Source organism: Eumetopias jubatus, unplaced genomic scaffold, assembly GCF_037043125.1.
Source record: "Eumetopias jubatus isolate StellerSeaLion01/CBP00866 unplaced genomic scaffold, mEumJub1_p1.0 scaffold_3, whole genome shotgun sequence".
Lineage (NCBI taxonomy): Eukaryota > Metazoa > Chordata > Mammalia > Carnivora > Otariidae > Eumetopias > Eumetopias jubatus.
Genome location: NW_028274809.1, coordinates 169,262,954 through 169,286,291, shown reverse-complemented (window position 1 = coordinate 169,286,291; position 23,338 = coordinate 169,262,954). Strand labels below are relative to the sequence as shown.

The 23,338-nt window shown below is 34.2% G+C and overlaps 1 pseudogene; it reads right to left on the bottom strand.

The window, feature by feature from the left end:
* Window positions 1–4,727: 4,727 nt before the first annotated feature.
* On the bottom strand, window positions 4,728–4,835 carry LOC114211569 (U2 spliceosomal RNA; annotated as a pseudogene).
* Window positions 4,836–23,338: the final 18,503 nt, after the last annotated feature.

Genomic DNA, 23,338 nt, shown 5'->3' with positions numbered 1-23,338 from the left:
TGCAATAATGAAAAAGAAACCATACTATACTTTTCTAAAATAGTCTGAAACCACCTCTCGCCCGCTGCACCACTACCACCTGGTTTAGCCACTCTTCTCATCTGAATTACGATAGCTCATGATACGGCTACTTTTATCTTCCATGGTCTACTTCCAACAGTCAAAGTGATTTTAACCTAAAGCAAATTGTTTTCCTTTTTAAATCAAGACCTCCATGGCTTTCTGTTTAACAAAGTCAAACCTAAAGTCCTTATAATTTCCTGAAATCATTCCAGTCCAATGACCTGACTTCTTCCACTTCTCATCCTCAGTCCCACTGTTACCACAATGCTCTTTGTTCTTCCTTTTTTGCAAGCATTGAGGAAATCCTAACTTTCTGCTTCTGTAATACATTTCAATATCATTTATCACTTTCAAGCTCCCAGTGCCGATGTCTATTTTTCAGGTCATCATATGGATATGGATATGGATTATTGTAAATCTCCCATTTCCCTTCTTATCTCTAATCTTTTGCTGTTCCAATGACATTTACACCTTAAAGACCAGAATGATCTTCCAAAATTTTAAATTTGATCTTGTTAAGCTACTGTTCAAAAAGTCTCCACCTATATTCCATACACTTGAAAAAAGGCTTCCAGCATATTTAGAATTGAGTCTCTCCAGCTCGATCACAATTCTAGGATGATTTTACTGATTTCTTCATTTACAGAATAAATTCTGCAATTTCACATTTCAAGACTTTTGTGTAAATTATTATTTGTGTAAATTTTTGTTGCTGGAAGCCCAACTTATTTCTCAATTTCTATCCTTCTCACTTTGGCCTAGATCAATTTATGATTTAACTGATCCTCTAAGGAGCCTTTCTGAGTTATCCCAGACTTCTGAGATGCATTTAAATTCCTACTGATGGTATTTGCAATGATCTCCCTGGAAAACAGGGACTATGTATTTTTGTTTTTGTTTTGAAATCACAACTCTATTACTTACAGCTATGCTTAGAAAATAAATGGCCTGTAAATAATATGTCTTGCTGTCACTTTCCCCATTAGCTTCATGGTGATAATAATATTTAGCCTGTCTGCCTTGCAGCATTTTTAGATTTAAGTAAGATGCATGTGATACACTTTCTCAACTGGTAACCATGACGAAAATAGGTCAGTGTTATTCACTGAGAAGCCCCTTTCCTGAAAGTGAGTTTATTGATATTGGAAAGCTAGAGCAGGAAAAAAAAGTGAATTTTAAAGTGAATTTTCTCTTGAATTAGTATAAAGATTTTTAATATTCTCTGCTACGAACATAGAGCAAAAAGAATATATTATTAGTGTATTTTTGAGGGACAAGTCAAAATAGCATCTCTGGTACTATTACCTGAAAAAGTCATAATTTTTCATGAGATATTATGGCAAAAATGATGTTAACTACATAGTCTAAAGGCAAGGAAGGCAGGGTGTCCAAAATGTGATTGCTTTAACCACCTTCAACACAAGCATTCAAGGTTAACCCACTCTCATCTTTTGTCATGTGAAATTATAATAGTTTTTTTAATGTATATATCATGAGTGTTAATCCATATTGTGAGTATTTTTCAAGTATATTATTTTTCTTTGTTTATTGTTTGTTTTGTCTAATAAAGTTTAAACATAATATATTCAAATCTATCAACATTTACTTTTTAATTATTTTCAGATATAATTGATATGTAATATTACATTATTTTCATTATATTAGATTACAATGTAATGATCCAACATTTGCATATATTGTATATATTTTGTAGGCTGCCTTTTGTTAATGGTTTGTTGATGGTTTCCTATGAATTATTTTAGAAAAGACTAAACCAAAACTATCAAATGAAAAATATTAACAATCCCAAATCTATTGAAGCAATTAGAATCTTTAATTGTTCCAAAGTAAGAACTCTAGACATAGACGTCCTCTAATGAATCCACTGAAACATTAAAAAAACAAAAAAAGGATAGAGAAGATGTAGTGTGTGTGCAATTATATGATGGAATATTACTCAACCATAAAAAAAGAATGGAATCTTAACATTTGTGACAACATGGATGGAACTAGAGGGTATCATGCTAAGTAAAATAAGTCAGATAGAGAAATCACAAATACCATATGTTTTCACTTATGTGTGGAATCTGAAAAACAAAACAAATGAACAAACAAACAAAAGAAATAGACTCTTAAATACAGAGGACAAACTGGTGGTTGCCAGAGGGGAGGTGGGTGGGGGGATGGGCAAAATAGGAGAAGGGCATTAAGAGATATAAACTTCCAGATTAAAAATAAATAAATTTTTAAAACTCAACTTTATGCAAATACCTCGAGAATTAAAAATTTAGAACAAATTCCCACACTGTAACACAATACTATCTTGAAACACAGACCTGAAAAAATATAGATGCCTGGCATATGTTCTATGTGTATATAATCTCCTTATACAGCAGAATACAATACAATAAAGGGGAAATCTGCTTTTCATTTGGCTTCCTTACTTCTCCTTACTCAACAGTTGTTAGGGAGAATTGCTCTATATCAAGAGTATAATGCATTCACTGGGGCTCTCCAGAATCTAATATGACATGTCAGCACATTCAATTATCAAAAGTTTGGCTGGTTCATGTCCTCTGAGCATACATTGTCCTTTTTTTGGTGCTAGGCTTGCTCATTGGTCGGCCACATCCCAAATTTAGCTACTGGCTTTAAGAATGGAGCACCCCATCTCTTGCTTAATCTATGAAGTGTTCATCAACTGGTGTTTATTTCTCTTATATTTCCTTGCATCTGGGGTTGTTGATGATTTTAAAGGAAAATATGATTTTTTAAATTAATCCAGTGATTTATTATTACAGAGCCAGTGAAAATATTTCATATCCTTCTCTATGCTAATCAAAGATATCTTTCCAAATCCATTTTTAACATTCTCAATTTACTTTCTTTTAAGTTATTAAAAGGAGGAAAATTAGCAAGTCATCAAAAGAAAACTTACCAATACCATACTGTTTTGATTACTATAACTTTGTAGTATAACGTGAAATCAGGATTGTGATACTTCCAGCTGCGTTTTTCTTTTTCGAGATTGCTTTTGCTGTTTGGGGTCTTTTATGGTTTCATACAGATTTTAGGATTCTTTGTTCTGGTTCTGTGAAAAATGTGTGATGCATAAAAATATTGAATCACAATGAGTACACTCAACACTAGTAAGATATTGTATGTTGATTATATTTCAATAAAAAAGGAAAAGAAAACCTTACCAAATGTTTAATTGAATTTCTCCCAAAAATATTAAAATGATAGGACTACAACAAATTATATGTTTTTGGTGAATTTATAATTTGGGAAGAATGAACAAATAATACCTAAAAATATTTCTTGCTCCATAACAAATTGAAGGTAACCTGAAAAGGTTTTAAGATTTTGTTTTTGTTTTTGTTTTTTTTCTCTACAGCTTGTTTTGAGATGGCAGTGATGTTTAAGAAAAAAAAATGTCTTTTCAGAAGTAACAGAGCAATTATTATTTCCTGAACTGTGTTGACAGTATAATCTGTGGGGTTTTTTTTGGAAAAAGAGCTAGTGTAACTGAAAAATAATATGTAAAAAAAATTTTTTTTTTATTTAAAACATTACTCTTTTAGATGCATAGCTCAGTCACAAGATATTTTGCTGTTACAATCATGGTGAGGGAAGCTTTAAAGTGTGAACAATATGCTGTCCTTGGCCCAAGGGAATCTGCCTCCCTGTAAAGTGAAAATGGGATATGGGAATTGAGTTCTGTTGCCAGAATTTCCAACACTCTCTCAGGAGCCTCTTCTTTAGGAGCAATACATTTAATTTCCACCTGCAGAGAAGGGCCTTTAACCTTCTGCAGCAGGAGATCTAGGTTCACACCCCTATTCTTTCCAGGATAAAATGCATTAAGGCTGGGCCATCTACCTAATCATGTGTCTTGGTTGCCCTAAAGCATACAAAATCAAAGGAATTCTCTTACTAGATTCACAATGCTGTTTCAAGGAGAAAAGAAGCATATTTGATTTGATAGAAATATTTAATCACTTCATAATACAAGATATTAGTGAGGAACTTAAGTATTCCAGTTGTCTTTTATCATACCCTGCCTCATATTTTTCCTTCCAAGTGTTTAACAGATGAATTATATGGGCCTGTTGGCATGACCTCTAATGATGGTGAGAGACATCCAAAAGTAGCAAGGTAAATCTTTCTGCTTATAGGAATCACCTACTGGGCAAAGATGTATGTGTATATTTTGTTCTAAAATCACCATTCTATCATGTCCTTTCTAACTTAAAAAATCAGTAGTTGCCCCTCAATGCCATCAGATCAGAACAAGGAATCTTTAACTTATTATTTAAGACCATTAAGAAAGGAACTCCTGTATTATTTTCCACATTATCTACTAATGCATAGTGCTATAAAATGGCCATCTTATTAAAATTAGAACTGATAGTTACTCATGCACATAATTTCATCTAAAAGACGTCTTCCCATATTCTAAAACTGTACTTCTTCTGGGAAGTTTCCATTAACTACCTCACTCTCTGTCATTTTAGATTTGTCCTGAACTTTTATGGTATTTAATCAAGTCTCTTTTCTTTCCTTGTTTTGTTATTTAGTATCTTTTGTATATACACTTAACACACACACACACACACACAGCTTTGTAAATCTATAGTAAATAAGCAGGTTGTATTTTATTCCAGGAGTAAGTGCATTTTAAAATGTCAAACTGCTATTTTTTTACCAAGATTTTAAACTGATAAGAACAGATACTACACTTGATCTTAGCCAAAAGGCTGAGAAGCAATTGCCAAGATTTTAGATACATTTTAAAATCCTTATTCTCACGATCATAGGTAATGGCATCTCATTCTTTGAATAAGGAAATCAAGATTTGGAAAGCTGGTATGCCTTGCAAATTTGCAAAAGTATTTAAATGTCAGAACCAGGATTCCAGATAGGTCCATTAAATTCCCAAAACTTTTTCTCTCCATCTTCATTGTAGTCCAGCCCATTTTGTTTCTCAACGGAATTTTTTGTCATCAGTGTCTTCAATGGCTTCTGCATAACTTGATAGGATATACATAGCATATACCTACAATGGATGCTCAATAAATATTTGTAGAGTGATGATTATTTTCATGTTGGGTTTTTCCAAGCATCCTGGAGGCAATTAAAGAGAAAATTCAAACTGCAGATTATCAAGTTTATGTGGACACTTATGCTATCCTTTTTTTATGTTGAGCAAAAATAGGAAGAACCAAATCTGGGAGTAAATAATGTAGAAAATGAACTAACTTGTCCAATGTAGAGAACACAGTTTTAAGATAATCTTCAACTGACTGGGTGCCATCTGAATTCAAGACCACTGAGGAAGGAATAAAGTATGACTACTACTAGACAAAATTTAGAATTACAGGAAAATGCATATTCATTGATTCTTTCCAGCAGGCTTCCCAGCGTGATATGAGTTGGATGATTAAATGCATCTTTCAGCTGACAAAACACGTGGGAATTATAACAGATGGAAATTGTAGAGATAAGCCAAAAAGAGAAGGCCAATAGGCTACTTCAAGTAAAATCAGAATATAGCATTATCTTGGTAAATTTTTGTGTTCCATGAGGGCAGAGATATTTTTTTTTTCATACACCTATCCCATGCTCCTTAAACAGCACCTGGAATAACTGCATTAGTGAATTTCCTGGGCTCAAAATTAACCACTGATAAACAATCATTCTAAGTTTAAGAGAAAAAAAATCACATTAACCAAATTCAATTTTATTTTGTTTTTAAAAAAAAACAAAAAAGTCAGTAACTGACATAGGGGCCAGAATACAAGTGTCTGCAGATACAGTGACTTCTCTTCCCCTAGGTAGCCCTCCCTACATGGGATTCCAATTCTTTTGTATGACTTTGTTTCTTTAGAAATGTTAATACATTTTGTCAGCTGGAGACTTGCATGGTGGTTAGGTATATTCAATTGAATTTGTTAGGTAGTTGAAATTTTATTCATTATTTAATACAACCATCTTATTTTTTTCCAGTATACAAACTTTTATTAGGATTATTATTTTATTTTGCAAATAATAGAATTGAAAAAAAATGGGAAATTCAAGCAAAAAATGCAGTGATAATATATCAGAAATTAACCAATATATATATAATGTATGTATGGAATATATATTTAAAATTTAAGAAAAATGGATAAGATTATGCATTAGATATGTATATACTCATTATTATGAGAAAATGAGACTCAAACAAAATCATTTTAAAAAATCATAAAGATTTCAGGTGTCTGGGTGGCTCAGTCAGTTAAGTGTCTGACTTTGGTTCAGGTCATGATCTCAGGGTCCTGAGATCTAGCCCCCAGCTGGCTCCCTGCTCAGCTCAGCAGAGAGTCGGCTTCTCCCTCTCCCTCCCTACCCCTCTGCCTGTCCCTCCCCCTGCCCCATCCTCCTTCTCTCTTTCTCTCTTTCATATAAATAAATAAAATCTTAAAAAAATGGTAAAGAGTATTTAATGGGGTTCTGTAATGGAATATAATTATAATATTACTAAGCTTTGCTATAATGGTGAAGAATCATCCGAATTATAATGGCTTAAAATGAGTTTGTAATTATCACTCACACAGTATGTAGCTGTGGGTTGGCTGCAGTTGCTGGGCTTCAGGCTAAGATTGTTTCAGGCTGCAGTTTTGCTCCATTTGGGGTATGACTGGCATGTCTCTTTATTCCAGAACACAGGAAAAGGAGTAGCACCTGTATAGTACATGAATATTCTGCAGGAAAGTGGAAGATAAGAGCGGGTATAAACATATAATACTTAACAGTGTCTGTGGATGTTGTATAACCATGTTTGTTCACATTGTCCAAAACTAGTCACATGGTCAAGTCTAAAGTTGGTAGAATTGGGAATTATACTCTATCTCCAGACAGCATTGCAAATCACCTGCCCCAGGAGTTGTGTATCCTCTCATTTCTCTCACAAGGAAGGAGAATGTGAATCATGAATAATAATCTACCATAGATATATTATGACATGTACATTACATCTTTTTTATTTTTTATTTATTAATTTTTTAAAATTTAAATTCAACTAACATATAATGTATGATTTGTTTCAGGGTACAGATCTGTGATTCATCAGTCTTATATAATACCCAGTGCTCATTACAACACATACCCTCCCCAATGTCCATCACCCAGTTACCACATCCCTCTACCCCCTCCCCTCCAGCAACCCTCAGTTTGTTTCCGATGATTAAGAGTCTCTTATGGTTTGTCTCTCTCTCTAATTTTGTCTTGTTCCATTTTTTTCCTCTCTTCCCCTATGATCCTCTGCTTTGTATCTTAAATTCCGCATATCAGTGAGATCGTATGATCATTGTCTTTCTCTGACTGACTTATTTTGCTTAGCATAATACCCTCTAGTTCCATCCATGTTGTTGCAAATGGCAAGATTTTATTTTTTCGATGGCTGCATAATATTCCATTGTGTGTGTTTGTGTGCATATATATATATATATATATCACATATTCTTTATCCATTCATCTGTCGATGGATATCTGGGCTCTTTCCATAGTTTGGCTATTGTGGACATTGCTGCTATAAACATGTTGGTGCAAGAACCCCTTCGGATCCCTACATTTGTATCTTTGGGGTAAATACTCAGTAGTGCAATTGCTGGGTCATAGGGTAGCTCTATTTTCAACTGTTTGAGGAACCTCCACACTGTTTTCCAGAGTGGTTGCACCAGCTTGCATTCCCACCAACAGTGTAGGAGGGTTCCCCTTTCTCCGCATCCTCGCCAACATCTGTCGTTTCCTGACTTGTTAATTTTAGCCATTCTGATGGGTGTGAGGTGGTATCTCATTGAGGTTTTGATTGGTATTTCCCTGATGCAGAGTGATGTTGCACAGTTTTTCATGTGTCTGTTGGCCATTTGGACGTCTTTTTTTTTTTTTTTAAAGACATTATTTATTTGACAGAGAGAGACATAGGGAGAGAGGGAACACAAGCAGAGGGGGAATGGGAGAGGGAGAAGCAGGCCTCCTGTGGAGCAGGGAGCCCAATGCAGGGCTTGATCCCAGGACCCTGGGATCATGACCTGAGCCAAAGGCAGACCCCTAAGGATTGAGCCACCCAGGTGCCCCATGGATGTCTTCTTTGAAGAAATGTCTGTTCATGTCTTCTGCCCATTTCTTGATTGGATTATTTGTTCTTTGGGTGTTGAGTTTGATAAGTTCTTTATACATTTTGGATACTAGCCCTTTATCTGATATGTCATTTGCAAATATCTTCTCCCATTCTGTCAGTTGTCTTTTGGTTTTGTTGACTGTTCCCTTTGCTGTGCAAAAGCTTTTTATCTTGATGAATTCCCAATAGTTCATTTTTGCCCTTGCTTCCCTTGCCTTTGGCGATGTTTCTAGGAAGAAGTTGCTGCGGCTGAGGTCGAAGAGGTTTGCTGCCTGTGTTTTCCTCTAGGACTTTGGTGGATTCCTGTCTCATATTTAGGTCTTTTATCCATTTTGAGTTTATCTTTGTGTTTGGTGTAAGAGAATGGTCCAGTTTCATTCTTCTGCATGTGGCTGTCGAATGACATGTATATTAAACCATTTTAACTTAAAACGTATCAAGTGACTGAATTTATATCTATGAAAATATCTATGGAGATTTATTAATAACATATATCTTTGCTAGTATTTTTCTGTTATTTTGTGTGAACAGAAGTTAGTGTGTAGTTATCTTAAGTAAAATGCTTAGAGAAATGATTTTGATTTATTTATTGTTAATATTTTGTCAAAAAACAGGTATCCTTTTGTATGTAATCAAAAGGCAATTGCCTAGGAGTTTAAAGTGTAGGATTGAATCAGACATCTTCCACAGGCTGACTAGGAAGAATAAAGAAAGGTCCTGGCTTTTCTTTAGCTTTCTGTAAAAAGTGATTTCCCAACTCACAGTATTCTCAATGCTATGTTGTATAATTTCCAAATTATATAAATATTATTAATTTGTAGATACATCTTTTTACCCAAATCCAAAAGCAACCTCCAAAAATCACTTATGAAACCAATCTCTGGATTTAATGCCTATTTCAGTTTGGAGAAGTTTAAGATGTCAGTGTGTAATTATAATCATATATGCATATATAAATAAAAAGTATATATAAAGAAAATATAAATATATATAAAGAGAAGAAAAAAATGGATGCTTAGACAGGTCTCTCTCATTCATAAATAATAATTATAGAGGTCACAGCTCCTCAAGTCCTGCCTTGCCAAGTTCATTTTTGTGAATTTGACTTCTGAGACAAGAAAAGTTTACTCCATTTTGTGGATGTACTATAATTTAACCCATCAGACGCCCATTGATGGAAACTTGAGTCCCCTCATATCCATTGCTATTACAGGTATTATTGCAGTGAATAGCCTTGTGCCTTCATTTTGCACAGTGTGTTTAGTGTAGATTCTTAGAAGTGGGGTTGGTAAATTTGCAAGATACTGCCATTTTTCTCTCCACTGTGGTAGTATTTTGCATCTTTATTAGTGGTGAATGAAAGAAATTATTTTCTTAAACCCCTCTCAAGGACATACTATCACATGTTTAGATTTGTATAAATCTAATAAGTAAAAAAAAAAACTCCAATTTTTTTCATTTTCTGATTAGAAGCCAGATTGAGCATCTTTTCATGTACTTAAGACCCACTTACATGTCTTTTATCCCTGAACTCTTAATGTATATCTTTAGCCCCCTTTTACAGAATTGTTGAGCTCTTTCTAATCTATTATTTAGAATCCTTTTACATATTAATATCTTTTGGAAGATAGGAATTTGGACACTCTTTGCTAGAGAATGTGAATCTGTGTTGGGCCTGAATCATAGCTCACAGAACTGAAGGTTTAGTCTTTTTATGCAAGTGCAGTTCTGAACTGATATACTAATGTTTTGCTTCCAGGATTGTGAGAAACGCTGAACCATATCTTGCTGGTGCTTTTGCCATGGGCTTCCTCCAAGTCCATGATGAACATTCAGCCTCCCTCCTCTCTGTCAGGAGCTCCTAAGCCAACACACCACCTTCTGCCTCCTCCGCAGAGAACCACTCAAGTCTGCTCTGTTCCTCCTTTTCTTAGAATGGCAACAGCAGCTCTGAGGTACCCACCTTTTTCTTCTCTTCAAGCACCTGAAGGCTGGGTCATCCCCTCAGAGAGCACTTGTGCCATTACTGCTCATTTGTGTTTTGCTTTTGCTTGGAGTATTTTTGCAGATGTTTTTGATTTATTAATCTATTCTTTTAAGACTTCTGGACTGTAAATCACAGCTGGGAAGGCCTTCCTACTCTAAGGTTATACAGGAGTTTATTCGTGTTTTCTTCTAGTCCATCTAGAACATCACTTGGACATCAAGCTTTTGATTCAGTTATAGTTTGTATCAATATATTTTTGATGTAGTTTTTTCTTCATTTATGATACAGTTAAGTCTTTTTCTTTCATTTCTTTCTCAGGTTTTTGATAACTCCAATTTCACATGCTGCTCTTATAGACCACCTCTTCTCTGTGTTCCTGTACTTTGGCACTTTCTGTTTTCTTACTTCTTTCTTTAAAACAGTAAATACTTTCTTAAATATATTTTTAGTTGATGTTGTAATATTACACTATACTTTTCACCAATAATGTGACACAACAGTTAAACCTGTCCAACCTTTTTCTTAAGGCATTGATATTTAGAGGTGGGATTTGTTCTTTTATTGCTAGTCAAATTTGCAGTCATTGAATTTGAATGGACTATTAGTAGATTGATTCCTGGGCAGCAATAATAGGATTGATCCAGAGTGGCTGTCCATGCTTCCTGAGTTAAAGATTTCCCTTTTGTCTCTGCAAGGGACTTAAAAAATTTATATAGCATCTCTGGCTTTCAGAAATCTCCTAAAAGAGATCTTGTACTAATAGCCCTGGCTTTCCTACATCTCACAGCTTTTGCCTTACAAGATATACCTTCACTTATAGAGTTCTATTTGCTGAAACCACTATCTCTGGGAAGTAATCCTCACCTCAATTTCTAAGTCTTCTCTGTTTCTTTAGAAATTCTGCTATGTTCAATACTGGTTCTAATTCCAATGCTTATCTTCTGGGGGAACCCTCTCTTTCTGGAAGTCAATATGGTAAAATCTTGTAATAATATGCCCTGATAATGCAAATTATAATAATATAATGCAATGAGAAAGTAGCTCCTGTTCTCTGTTAAACCTTATTCTTAAATGGAGGTAAACTAACATTTGATCTCCTCTCAGGTAAAGTGGAAGATAAATATGGCAGACAGACTGAGAAGCCATTGAGCAACTGGTGTCATTCCCATCTCAAGGTGGGAAGTGGAGGGTTGAGTAGCCATGATCCCAGTATTCCCCTTCCCCAGTTTTAACCCAGCTTGGATATACAGAATGGATATCAACTAACTGGAAATATTTCTGGAATAATAAGTGATCTGGAATTTTCTCCATTGATACCTAAACCAGACCTGAGAGTTGCCATCACATGACTACAGAAACCAAATATACAAGATTAGATTTGAATTGCATGGCACAGGCCCTGGAACTCCCACCCAGTCACTGTTTAATCTCATCTCAGTCACTGCATTAATCTCATAGTAATGGAGGCAAACATTATATGGGATTTAATGTTTTGCATTTCATTGGCTTAGGGATTACCACATCTCTAGCAATTTCTGAGTTTCCAATTTCTAGGCCTCCTCTACAGATCCTTGCTTACCTCCTGGCACATTCCCATGGATTTACCTACCCCATGGCTTGCTGTGGACCTCTGCTTTTGGCAACATTTGAACACAATTCGTTGGCTGTGGAATTTTTTTTGCTGATCCTAGTTTTCTTGAAAATGTAGGTTGGGAATTTGTTTTTAGCTGAGGCTATTGTTCTTAATATTCTATGTTACCTGTATGTTCACACCAGAACTGGAATTCTGCTTGGAGATTTAGAAAAGATACTTGAAATTCTCCGAATATAATTTATCTCAAAGTTAGGAAGCTCAAGCTTCATAAAATACAATTTAAGATTCACTGGTAGATTCTCATAAGATTCAACAGTAGAAGCAGTTCATCTAAATAATTTTTATTCATTTTACATTCTTCCTTTCCAGAGAATAGTAATTTTTTATCTATTTCTCCAAAGTTCACCATTGGAATAGATATTACAAATTATACATACTTTAGTTTGAAAAAAGCATAAAGGAAATCGTATTACCTTTGACCTTGTGAATAACAAAGCTGAACATACATAAGTTGCTTAACAAAAAAAATAGTTGATGTAGATTGATTTATGCACTATAAAGAAACTTATGAAGATATCTAATAGAGATATACTTTGACAATGTTCACAAATAATATTTTATCTTTGAAGAAGGATGTAATTATTTTATAAAGTGTTACATTGATCCCAAGCACTTTTTCAATGATGAACATGCTTGAAGTTTAAGGTAAGATCAAATATTTTTTGTTCTGCTTTGACTCACACTTATTTCTTCTTAAGTTAAACCTAATTTTAAGTTGGCAGGCTCCTAGCTATTAGTGTGTCATCTACTGTGACCATTTCCATCATAATATGCAGAGGTCATTTGTATGATATTTGACTCTATTGATTCTCAAGTTATAAAATTCAACATCACATGGACTCTTTACAGTCCAAGATAAAAATGGAATTTGGGACTCCTGATGTGTGGCAGAGGGCAGCTAAAAAAAAAAAAAAGAAAGAAAGAAAAGAAAAAAAAGAAAGAAAGAAAAAGAAAAGAAAAATATGCCATCCTAGGAAATAAATGTTTATAGAGAGATATTTTTGAATACACAATGGTAGGAGGAGGAGAAAAGGATTAAGACTAAAGAGTAACAAAATGAAAAGAACATGAGAAATAAGTAAAATTGAAAAATAAAAGAAATATGAAGTTAATATTGGTGTAAAAAAGAAAAAAAGTATCACCAGCAAAGGAAGAATGTCACCACCAGCTTCAAAGGAAACCTGGGGGGGAGAAATCATATGAATTGTGAATTTGTGTAGTGGCCCTTTGTCATGGGTTCTAGCCACCTGGCACCTTTTGTGCATACTTCCTGTGCTTGAGAATCTTTTCTTATGGGCCCTGGATACCCAAGATAGAAATCAGAAAATGTACTTGCCCAGTGTGTTTGCCTTTTTAGTGTATCAACTCAGGGAAGCTATCGTCCCTAGTTACCTAAACACTAATCCAGGTGTTGTTGTGAAGGTATTTTGTAGACGCAATTAAATTCCATAGTTAGTTGACTAAGTAATAGAGGATCCTAGATAATTTGTGTGGCCTTATTCAATCCGTAAAGCAGATCTGAGGCTTAGTTGAAGAAGGAAATTCTACCTGTGAACAGCTGTTTAAACTTGTACTCTAGAGTTGAACCTGTGCCCTGTAGCATCCTTTATATTTTAGACTTTCTCTGTCAGCCCTCACAACCTTGTAAGCCAATTCCTTGCAATATGTCTCTATTCTTATTTAAGTTTGGGGGTACTTTGTTATGTAGCAATACTGCCCCCATTTAAGAAAAGTGTTGTATAAGTTTCCTCATAGATTGACAATCTTGGGGCACCCAGGCATAAAAATCAATTGAAGAGTGTTCTCTCATAAAGCACTCTGGGATTGGAAATTTACATCAGAGTAGAGTTGTAGAAAAAAACTACTTTTATTGGGCTGCCTAAGAAAAAAAAAGGCATCCCTCTTAGGATCATTGCTAAGTATTACTGCCATTATTACTGGTTACTACCAGTATTATTACTACCATTAAAAAATTAGAAATAATTATCCTCCACACAAATAGCACTCCAGGAGAGGACAAATTCATTTAACAAGTTGTTTCAGAGAAGCCTATTGTTCCTGAGAGTTGGTTTCTAAAGTATGTGGACTTTGGGTTTCTAGATCTGCCATTCTTAGCAATGTAAACCTAAATTAGCCTTTTTGGGTCTCTTGTGTACAGTAATTTTTAATCTAATGTTGGTGAAAAAATCCTTTAAGATTGTAGAATCTTTCTCCTGATAAATACAAAGTGCAACAGTGAGTTTACAAATTCCTTGATCATTTTGGAAAATATTTCCTACCTAATAATTGTGCATAAACTTGAGTAATTCTAGTAGAATCCAAGTAACATATATGCATATATATATGTATGTGTATTATATATAATATATATATTATATTATGTATATATATATAACATCTTTTACCATTCATTCCCTTATGAACATTTAGGTTGTTTCCAAACCTTGGCTTTTGTCAATAATGCTACAAAGAACATAAACATGCAGATATCTCTTCAAGACTCTGTTTCTCATTTCCTTTGGATATATATCCAGAGTGAGGTTCCTGGATGCTATTTTCCATTGTTGCTGCACCAATTAAGATTTATACCAATAGTGCACAAGGGTTCCCACTTGTTTATTTTTTGCTTTTGTTGCCTTTGGTTTTGGTCTCAAATCTAAAAAATCAAGTACTTTATGTTTAAAATCCCTACATTTTCTCTCAGAAGTTTTATGGTTTCAAATTTTAAGTTCAAGTTTTTGATCTACTTTGAGTTGATTTCTATATATGGTGTAAGACAGGAATCCAATTTCATTCTTCTAAATGTGGCTATCCAGTTTCCCTAACAACATTCATTGAAGGTCTCTTCATTTCCCTCATTTTATATTCCACCTTTTATATTCTTGATTCCCTTGTTGAAAATTAATTGACCATATAAGATTGGGTTTATTTCTTGAGTCTCTATTTTGTTCTATTGATCTATGTGTCTGTTTTTATAGCAATACTATACTGTTTTGATTACTATAGCTTTGCAATAGAGTTTGAAATCCGAACTTTTATCATCTCCAGCTCCAAGATTGTTTGGGCCATTCAGGGTCTTGTGCAGCTCCATACAAATTTTAGTATTGTTTTCACTTCTGTGAAAAACACCATTGGAATTTTTGATAGGGATTATATTGAATCTGTAGTTGGCACTGGGCAATACGGCCATTTTTAACAATATTAATTCTTCCAGTCTATAAGCATGGAATATCTTTCCATTTATTTGTGTTTTCTTCAACTTTTCTCATCCAAGTATTATAGTTTTCAGTGTACCGATCTTTCACCTCCTTGGTCAAATTTATTCCTTGGTCAAATTTATTCCTAAGTATTTTGTTGTTTTTGATGCTATTGTAAATGAGACTGTTTTCTTAATTTCTTTTTCTGACTTTTCGTTATTAGTGTATAGAAATGCAACTGATTTTTATGTATTGATTTTGTATCCTGCAACTTTACTGAATGCATGTATTAGTTTTAATAGTTTTATTTTTATTTACTGGAGTCCTTAGGGTTTTCTATATATAATATATCATCTGCAAATGGGGACAATTTTATTTCTTCCTTTGTGGTTTGTGCATTTTATTTTTTCTTGCCCACTTTCTCTGGCTAGGATTTTCAGTAATAAGTTCAATAAAAGTAGTAAGAATGGACATCCTCGCCTTCTTCCTGATCTTACAGGAAAAGCTTCTAGCTTTATACCATTGAGCATGTTGTTAGGTGTGAACTTGTCATATATGGCCTTTATTATGTTAGGGTTCCTTCCATCTGTAGCCAGTTTGTTGAGTTTTTATCATGAAAGGATGTTGAATTTACTCAAATGCTTTTTCTGCATCTACTGAGATGAGTAGAGGCTGGTAGAATTTTGAAGAGCATAATAAGAAGAGTCTAAATTGTTTGTAAGAGATTGTTAGTAGAAATACCAATTTTAATGTTTCTGCTACTAGTACTCAGAGAAAAATCAAAGCATGGTAAATAAAGCTCAAATCACCTTGCCAAATACCTATATAACTGAGAACAGATTGTTAGTAGAACTATGGAGGTTAAAGGTGGTATTCTTCGGGGCACAGAAAGAAATGGAGAACGTGTTATTGGAAACCGAAGGAAAAACGGTCCTTTTGATATAGTGACAGAAAGGTTGGCAGAATTATGCCTTTAGTTATGGGGAAAGCAGAACTCATAAGTGTTGAAACTGAGTATTTAGCTGAAGAAATTCCCAAACAATGTGTTGGGGATATGAGCTGGTTCTTCTTGCTTTTTATAATAAAATTTGAGATGAATGGATAAATTTGTCATAAACAAAAGGGAACCAGGACTGTGATTTGCAGGTTCTCAGCCCATCTTGATTACAATGGTTGCTAAAATTAAGAGACTTACTATCAGGAAGAGGAAAAAAAAATGAATGTATGGCTGAATCATTGAAAAGATTAAGTATGTGACTCATAGAACCCATCAGCCATCATAGCAGAATCAAAAATTAGAGGTTTAATTATCTAGGGATGACCTCTAGAGGAGCCTCTTGCTTATTAGCATGCATATATTCATGCATGCATGCATACATGTACACATACATACATATATACATACATAGCAGTATGTAATAAAGGAAATATACTAGAGAGAATCACAAAGCTCTTAGGAATACTGTACAAGAAACACAGCTAGATTGCATTAAAGGGAGCTAAAAGAGGACAAAATGAAAGAAGGTTGTTTGACTTTCAAAATTCTGCATGCAAGAAACAGGCTAAATAAAACTATTCAGCTGTAAGCACATTCTACCATTGTTCAAAAAGGAAGAATGATTCAGAGGACAGAGTTAAGAATCAAAGAAGATTATCTCCAGGCTTTGAAAATGGATTTTGAAATTGTTTTGGACTGGTGATTCCATTTGCCTTTCATTTTCTCCCATTTCAAAAGGGAATGTCGATAACTGTTACTCTATGTCTATCCCACCATTGCCTTGGAATATAGCAAATGTATATTTTATGTGTGAAGGATATTGAATCTTTGGTGATCAAAAGGGTGAACTGTGTAAGCAGAATAATGGTTGGCCAGGGATGTTAAAATTCAAATCCCCAGAAACTATGAAAATGTTAGATTACACAACAAAAGGTAATCAAGGTTGCAGATGGAATTCAAATTGCTAACCAGCTGACCTTAAAATACTGATATTAGCCTGGAGTATACATGTAGACCTAGTATAATCACCAGGTTCTTTTAAAATTGGAGGAGGAAATTGGAAAAGGGACCAGAGAGATGGCAGTATTAGGAGGATTCAGGCCCAGTCTGCAGGATTTGAATATGGAGACAGAGGACCAAAAGTCAAAAAATGAGAGTGGCCTCTATAAAGCTGGAAAAGGCAAGGAAACAGATTCTCCCTTAAAGCATACCAAAGGAATGGGGCTCTACAAACACCTTAATTTTAGAAAAACATGACCCATTTTGGACTTCTTACCTCCATAAGTAAAAAACAATAAATTTGGTTGTTAAGGCATTAAAGTTGTTTTTTGTTTTGCTTTTATAGTAGCCATTGAAAATTAGTATACGTAGCCTGGCCTGCAGCTAGGGGTCAGGCACATGACGTAGGCTCCAGCATACAGATTAGTCTCTTTAACACTTCAATTTGAAGGTAAGCAAGGTGAGGAGGTGAGTAGTACTCAGAATCCATTTGTGATGAGGTTAGAAGGCAGGCTTTGGTCTTTAGAAACAGGAATCATGAAGCAATGGTGTCAAGCCTAGCCCCAATATTTGGAGGCAGTGTCAATGCCCAGGTGTGGGTCATTGTAGTCTTCACGGAATAGTCTTCTGGTGAGATTTGGGCACTGAATCTGGCTGTGGAGCCCCAAGAGCTCCAAAGCCCAACTTGCTATCTCCCTAGAGATTCCTTGCCCTATTTAATATCCTTTAAAAATCATTTTTTTGAACGAGCTAGTGTGCTGTTTTTTTCCAATTAAGAATTCTGACATACACAATTTATCAAGGCAGAAGCTTCATTGGATTTTTGAGAAAGAGACCATATTTTAGAATTAATGTGGAAAGAAATGCTAAAGAATTGGAGAAACGGGGTAGAGAGCACTTTGTTTAATAATCTGTGCCCTTCTGTTATTAACTCCTGAGACAAGAAGAGTGCCAAATCAGTGTTGCAGTGAATGAACTAGGACCTTTATTTCCTCTCTGGGCAAACAAAATGCTAATTATCTTGGTGTTTTAAATTCAAGCAGCTTATTCTTTCATTCACATGTGGGAATTCAGGCAAGTATAATGTCATGTAGGGAAATCCTCTGTAGTTTATAAAAGAGGAACTATACTAAGGTCTCCTTTACAAGAATAGACAATAGAAGTCTTTCTGATTGTGAAACTATACAGAAGTTATGGTTTTACCCATAAATTTATTCACTTGGAGAGCCTGGGTGGCTCAGTCGTTAAGCGTCTGCCTTCGGCTCAGGTCATGATCTTGGGGTCCTAGGATTAAGTCCCAGGGTCCTGGGATCGAGCCCCGCATCGGGCTCCCTGTTCGGCGGGAAGCCTGCTTCTCCCTCTACCACTCCCCCTGCTTGTGTTCCTGCTCTCACTATTTCTCTTTCTCTGTCAAATAAATAAATAAAATCTTTAAAAAACATAAGTTTATTCACTTAATAAGTTACTTATTTTTGCAACTGATATTTATTGGAAATCTACTATTTACTTGACTATGATGGTATGGCTACTAGTAAGGCATGGCCTCTGCCTTCCAAGACATCTAACACTTAGAGGAAAAGGCAGGTATAATGAAAATAGCATGAAATACATGATAACGTATAGAACTGAAGAGTACAGAAGAATATTTGGCTAAATCTGCCTTCAAGATGTGGAAAGTCTTTAAAGCAAAGATGTTATTCAGTCTGAGCTTTACTGGATAGAGCAGAAAAGAGGAAGAAATCAGAATAGGAGAAATTTCTGACAGAGAAGTTGTTATGTGCAAAGCCAGAGAGAGAACAGTGAGGAATAATATATTCACAAACGCGGGGCGCCTGGGTGGCCCAGTTGGTTAAGCATCTGCTTTCCACTCAGGTCATGATCTTGGGGTCTTAGGATTGAGTCCCCCGTCAGGCTCCCTGCTCAGTGGGGGTCTGCTTCTCCCTCTCCCTCTGCCCCTCCCCCACTCTTGTGTGAACACGTGCGCATGCTCTCTCGCTAGCTCTCTCTCAAATAAAGAAATAAAATCTTTAAAAAATATATATATTCACAAATGACATCAGGTCAATATGGATGAAGTGAATGGTATGCATTTATATGTATATATATATATATGAATGTATTTGTGCATATGTATGTGTATTGGGGGTTGAGTTTATGAAAAACATTAAACGGTCTGTTAAAATAGGATTGTGAAAGAACTTGTATGTCATGCAATGGCATTTAGATTTGAAAACATTTAATCATAGGAGTAAAAAGACCAGAATTGTGTCTTCTGGCAATGTGCAGAATATAGTGGAGAGGAGACAGACTGAAGGCAGGTAAGTAATTAAATAACAATGTGTTAGCCCTAGTTAGAAATAAGTTACTAAACTAGACAGTGGCATATAAAGAAAAGGTTAAACTTCTAGGCCTTCAACAATTAGGGGGGAAAGGTGGTTAAGAAATGAGTTGTTGTAAGATAGTGGAAGATAGTGCATTTAACTGGGGAAACTTCATGTGATGTTTTCATTAACACCCAAATAAAATAACTCAATTCCTTGTCCTATTTGCATGCAGTGAGTCCAGGACTCTTAAAAATTCTGAGCATTTTGAGGGATTGTTTTCACATATTGTGTATCTTTTTTGTTCTGTGTGAGCCAAAATTTGGACTCATTCTATCCCTCACTATTATTTAGCAAAATTCAATCAAAGCAAACACTAATCTGAGGTTTCTAACAAACAACTCAAAACATTTATATAATATAATCATTATTCAGAAAATCTTCAATGCTTCCAAAATCTATCAGCCATATGTAGTTACAGTGAATCTGCCATTATGAACATGTCCTACTCAGAACTATATCTTATTTCCCATTTCTAATCTTCCCCATTCCAAGTTGTGTCCCTATGTTTTTTTTTTTCCAAGAAATAAAATATTCCTTTAAAATTAAACCTTCCTATAGATGCATTTTCTAAAATTGAAGCAGACATTATAAAAGATAATCTTTCACAACCCAGTGTAAAATATTTGCATTTCAACAATTTCCAGACCACCACAAGGCAAGGATGATGAGATGTAACTTAATTCCCATCTATGAGAAAGTAAGAGCTTTCACTGAGCTTATATTCCTTTTTTTAAATTTTATTTTATTATGTTATGTTAATCGCCATACATTACATCATTAGTTTTTGATGTAGTGTTCCATGATTCATCGTTTGCATATAACACCCAGTTGAGCTTAATATTCTTAGAACAAAGAAAGGGTAGGACAAATATAGATTACTGATTCCATTTCTGGAAACTGAGAAAATGTCTCTGAATGTTTTGAAACAGACATTTTGTTTCTCTTGACAAGTACTCAGAATTCAGAGATACTGAAATCTAGTATATCTACTCCCCCTACTAACTAGAGAAGGAAGAAAGAAAATAATAAGTAGGTAAATAATGGAGATGTTTCATCCCTTGTTTAATGGGCCACCGGGTGAAGATAAGCAACTGGTTAAAAATATAAGTGATGAGATTAATAAAGGCAAGATATGTATTTGGTAATTACTAATAATATACACAGAATTAGAAGGTGTGAAACCAGACAAATTCATCAAGTCAAAGACAGATATGGGGTGGAATAAAAAAAAAAAAGACAAGACATGAACTTATGAAAACTCTGTGATTTAAGAAGATCTTAAAATCCTAGAAAATTAAAATGACTTAGAATGAGCATTCAGACCATGACAAAAGAAAGAGAAGAGTAAATTCATGTAGAAGATATTTTTGAGGAGCAATTCATAGTGCAAGTACTCTAGAAAATTTTAATAAGATAGACCCAGTAGAAGTGGAATGACGTTGGACAATTAAGAGCCACTGATGGTCTCAGCCAGAAGGCCGTGTGGAATGAACAGTGAAGAACAGATAGATTAAATGAGAACATTTAGATGACCAGGAAATATGAACTGGAAAAGAGGGAATTAAAGTGATAATCCCATTAAGAGATTTTTATGAAGGGATGCTAATTAGTCTTTGAGCCACACCCTTAGCTGAAATTTCGTCTAGAATTGATACTTTCAAATTCTTGCATTTACTAAACCTGAATGATTATCTGAAGGCTTTAATAAGTGAAGAAGAAGAAGACAAAGAAGAAGGAGGAGGAGGGGAGGAGGGGGAGATACTAATTGAGAAAAAATAATTCCATAACTCAAATAAAATTTGAGTAAAAAAGTGAGGGCATATCATCTAATAACTAGGTACTTTGCATATTCAGAAGCCTTATACAAAGTCCTACTAATTGTATCTCTACATTAAGATAAATGCTTTAGCAGGAATGCTCCACCCTGGGTAAATTTTTGTAGCTGGCTCTTATACTAATTGCAGAAAATTCTTAGCCCTTCTGTGTGCAACTAGCTCTTCACAGTTCTTGAGTTGAAGGCCAGGCACATAATCAGTTATAGATCATAATTATAAAATCTAAACTGCTGGTCCATAAATTTATATAAAAAACATTTGATAGTTCTTTTTGTAATAAACTTGCCATATTATTATTCCATTAGAAACTATTAGATTCTTTCTATGTATTGAACTGAGATATTTTGCTTTACTGTGAAGTTAGAAAGACTAAATACAAATTTTAAGTTTTTAAAAATAATTTTTAGGAGATGTGATCAATATTTGGGTTTAGTCTTCAATCTGCTTTCTTCATTGTGTACAAATAATTGAAGCTCTGCTAATTCTTGTTTAGTACTATTAAACTTCCTTAGATTTTATAGTTTAATTAATCTTTGCTTGTATTTATGGACTATTGTAGTGGTAGTAAGAAAATTGAATTATAGAAAACTATTTTATTTTATTTTATGTTTTTCTATTAAAAATTTAATATGAGGCTGACTTGAACTTAGTCATGTGTTCAGAATAATGAGTCAAATGTAGAGAAAAAATTCAATATACATGAAAAAGAACTTTTTTCAAGAAAGAGACAAGTAGATTAATTAAAAGAGGTCGACAGTTAAAAAGTATTGTCTATTTTGTACACAGATAAAACAAGGGATGGAAAACTGGACTTATCTAAGAATGCACCAATCCTTCATTCATTTTCTGATTTTACATAGATAAAGGGAAAATAAAATATCAAAATGAAATCTTCCATATTGTAGTCCTATTACACTTCCTAGGAACTGAGGAACCACAATCTCTCCATTTTCCCCCAATTCCAAATATTTTTATGATTAATATTTCAAAGATTTCCTCCTTTTTGGTGGGTAATACTAAGAAAGTGTACTAACATAACATAATACAATAAAATAAAAAAAAGAGAGATATGCACCCAATTCTAAACTAAAAGCAAAAAAAAAAAAAAAAAAGGACAGAAAGAAAGAAGTGTACTTCATTTAGTTCTTAGCACTGGGACAATATGTTATATTTTTATAAAAAGCCAGTCTCTTGTCAATAAGTTTTAAAGCACATGAAAGGCCTATCCGCTTTAGAAAAAAAAATCAATAGGTTATTTAAGTTTTTGACAGCCTCTTAATTGCATTTCTGTTAATGCTTTAAGTGCATCTTGGTTTGAAAATGAAAGACAAATATCACAAGTTGAAAAATTATAAATGATATATGACCCTTTCTATGAAAGGAAATGAGATGCACCAATGACCTTTTATCATTGAAGAGAATGTTTCCTTTTCTTGAGGTTCTCCTTTCTTAATCAGTCCAAACTTCACTACCAGTAAAATCTCCAAAAACTGATTATATGAAAAACATTTGAGATCCAGTTTAAAAGCTCAAAATCATCAATGTAGTATTCAAGACATCAACTTGTTCAGATTTTTTTATGACTTCACCACTCCATAAATTCCACGTTCAAAAACAAACTTTTTTTTTTCTTGGCAACCCTATGCAATTTCCCCTTCCTATATCCCTGTTGCTATGCTTAACAACAACAACAACGAAACAATTTCATGCTTAAATACATTTTTTATCAAGTCCTAATTTTAAAAAATCTAAATTGTTTATATTCTTAAGGATTTTTTAGTAATAGATAATAATCTGCCTTTACTAAAAATTTAAAAAACTTCTTATTGTTTTTATTGCCCAAGACTCTATTTCTATTTCTCTATCACACAGAAAGCATATCACAGTCTTGTGTGATAGCTATTAGACAAATATTTGTTTAATAGATTCCAAAAGACTTCATTTGGAGAGAGAGAAAATTTCAAAACCATGTTTTAAAATCAGTTATAAAATAACAGTAAAAAATCTATCATATATAATATATATTAAATTTATAATGCAAATATATATAAGCTTTTA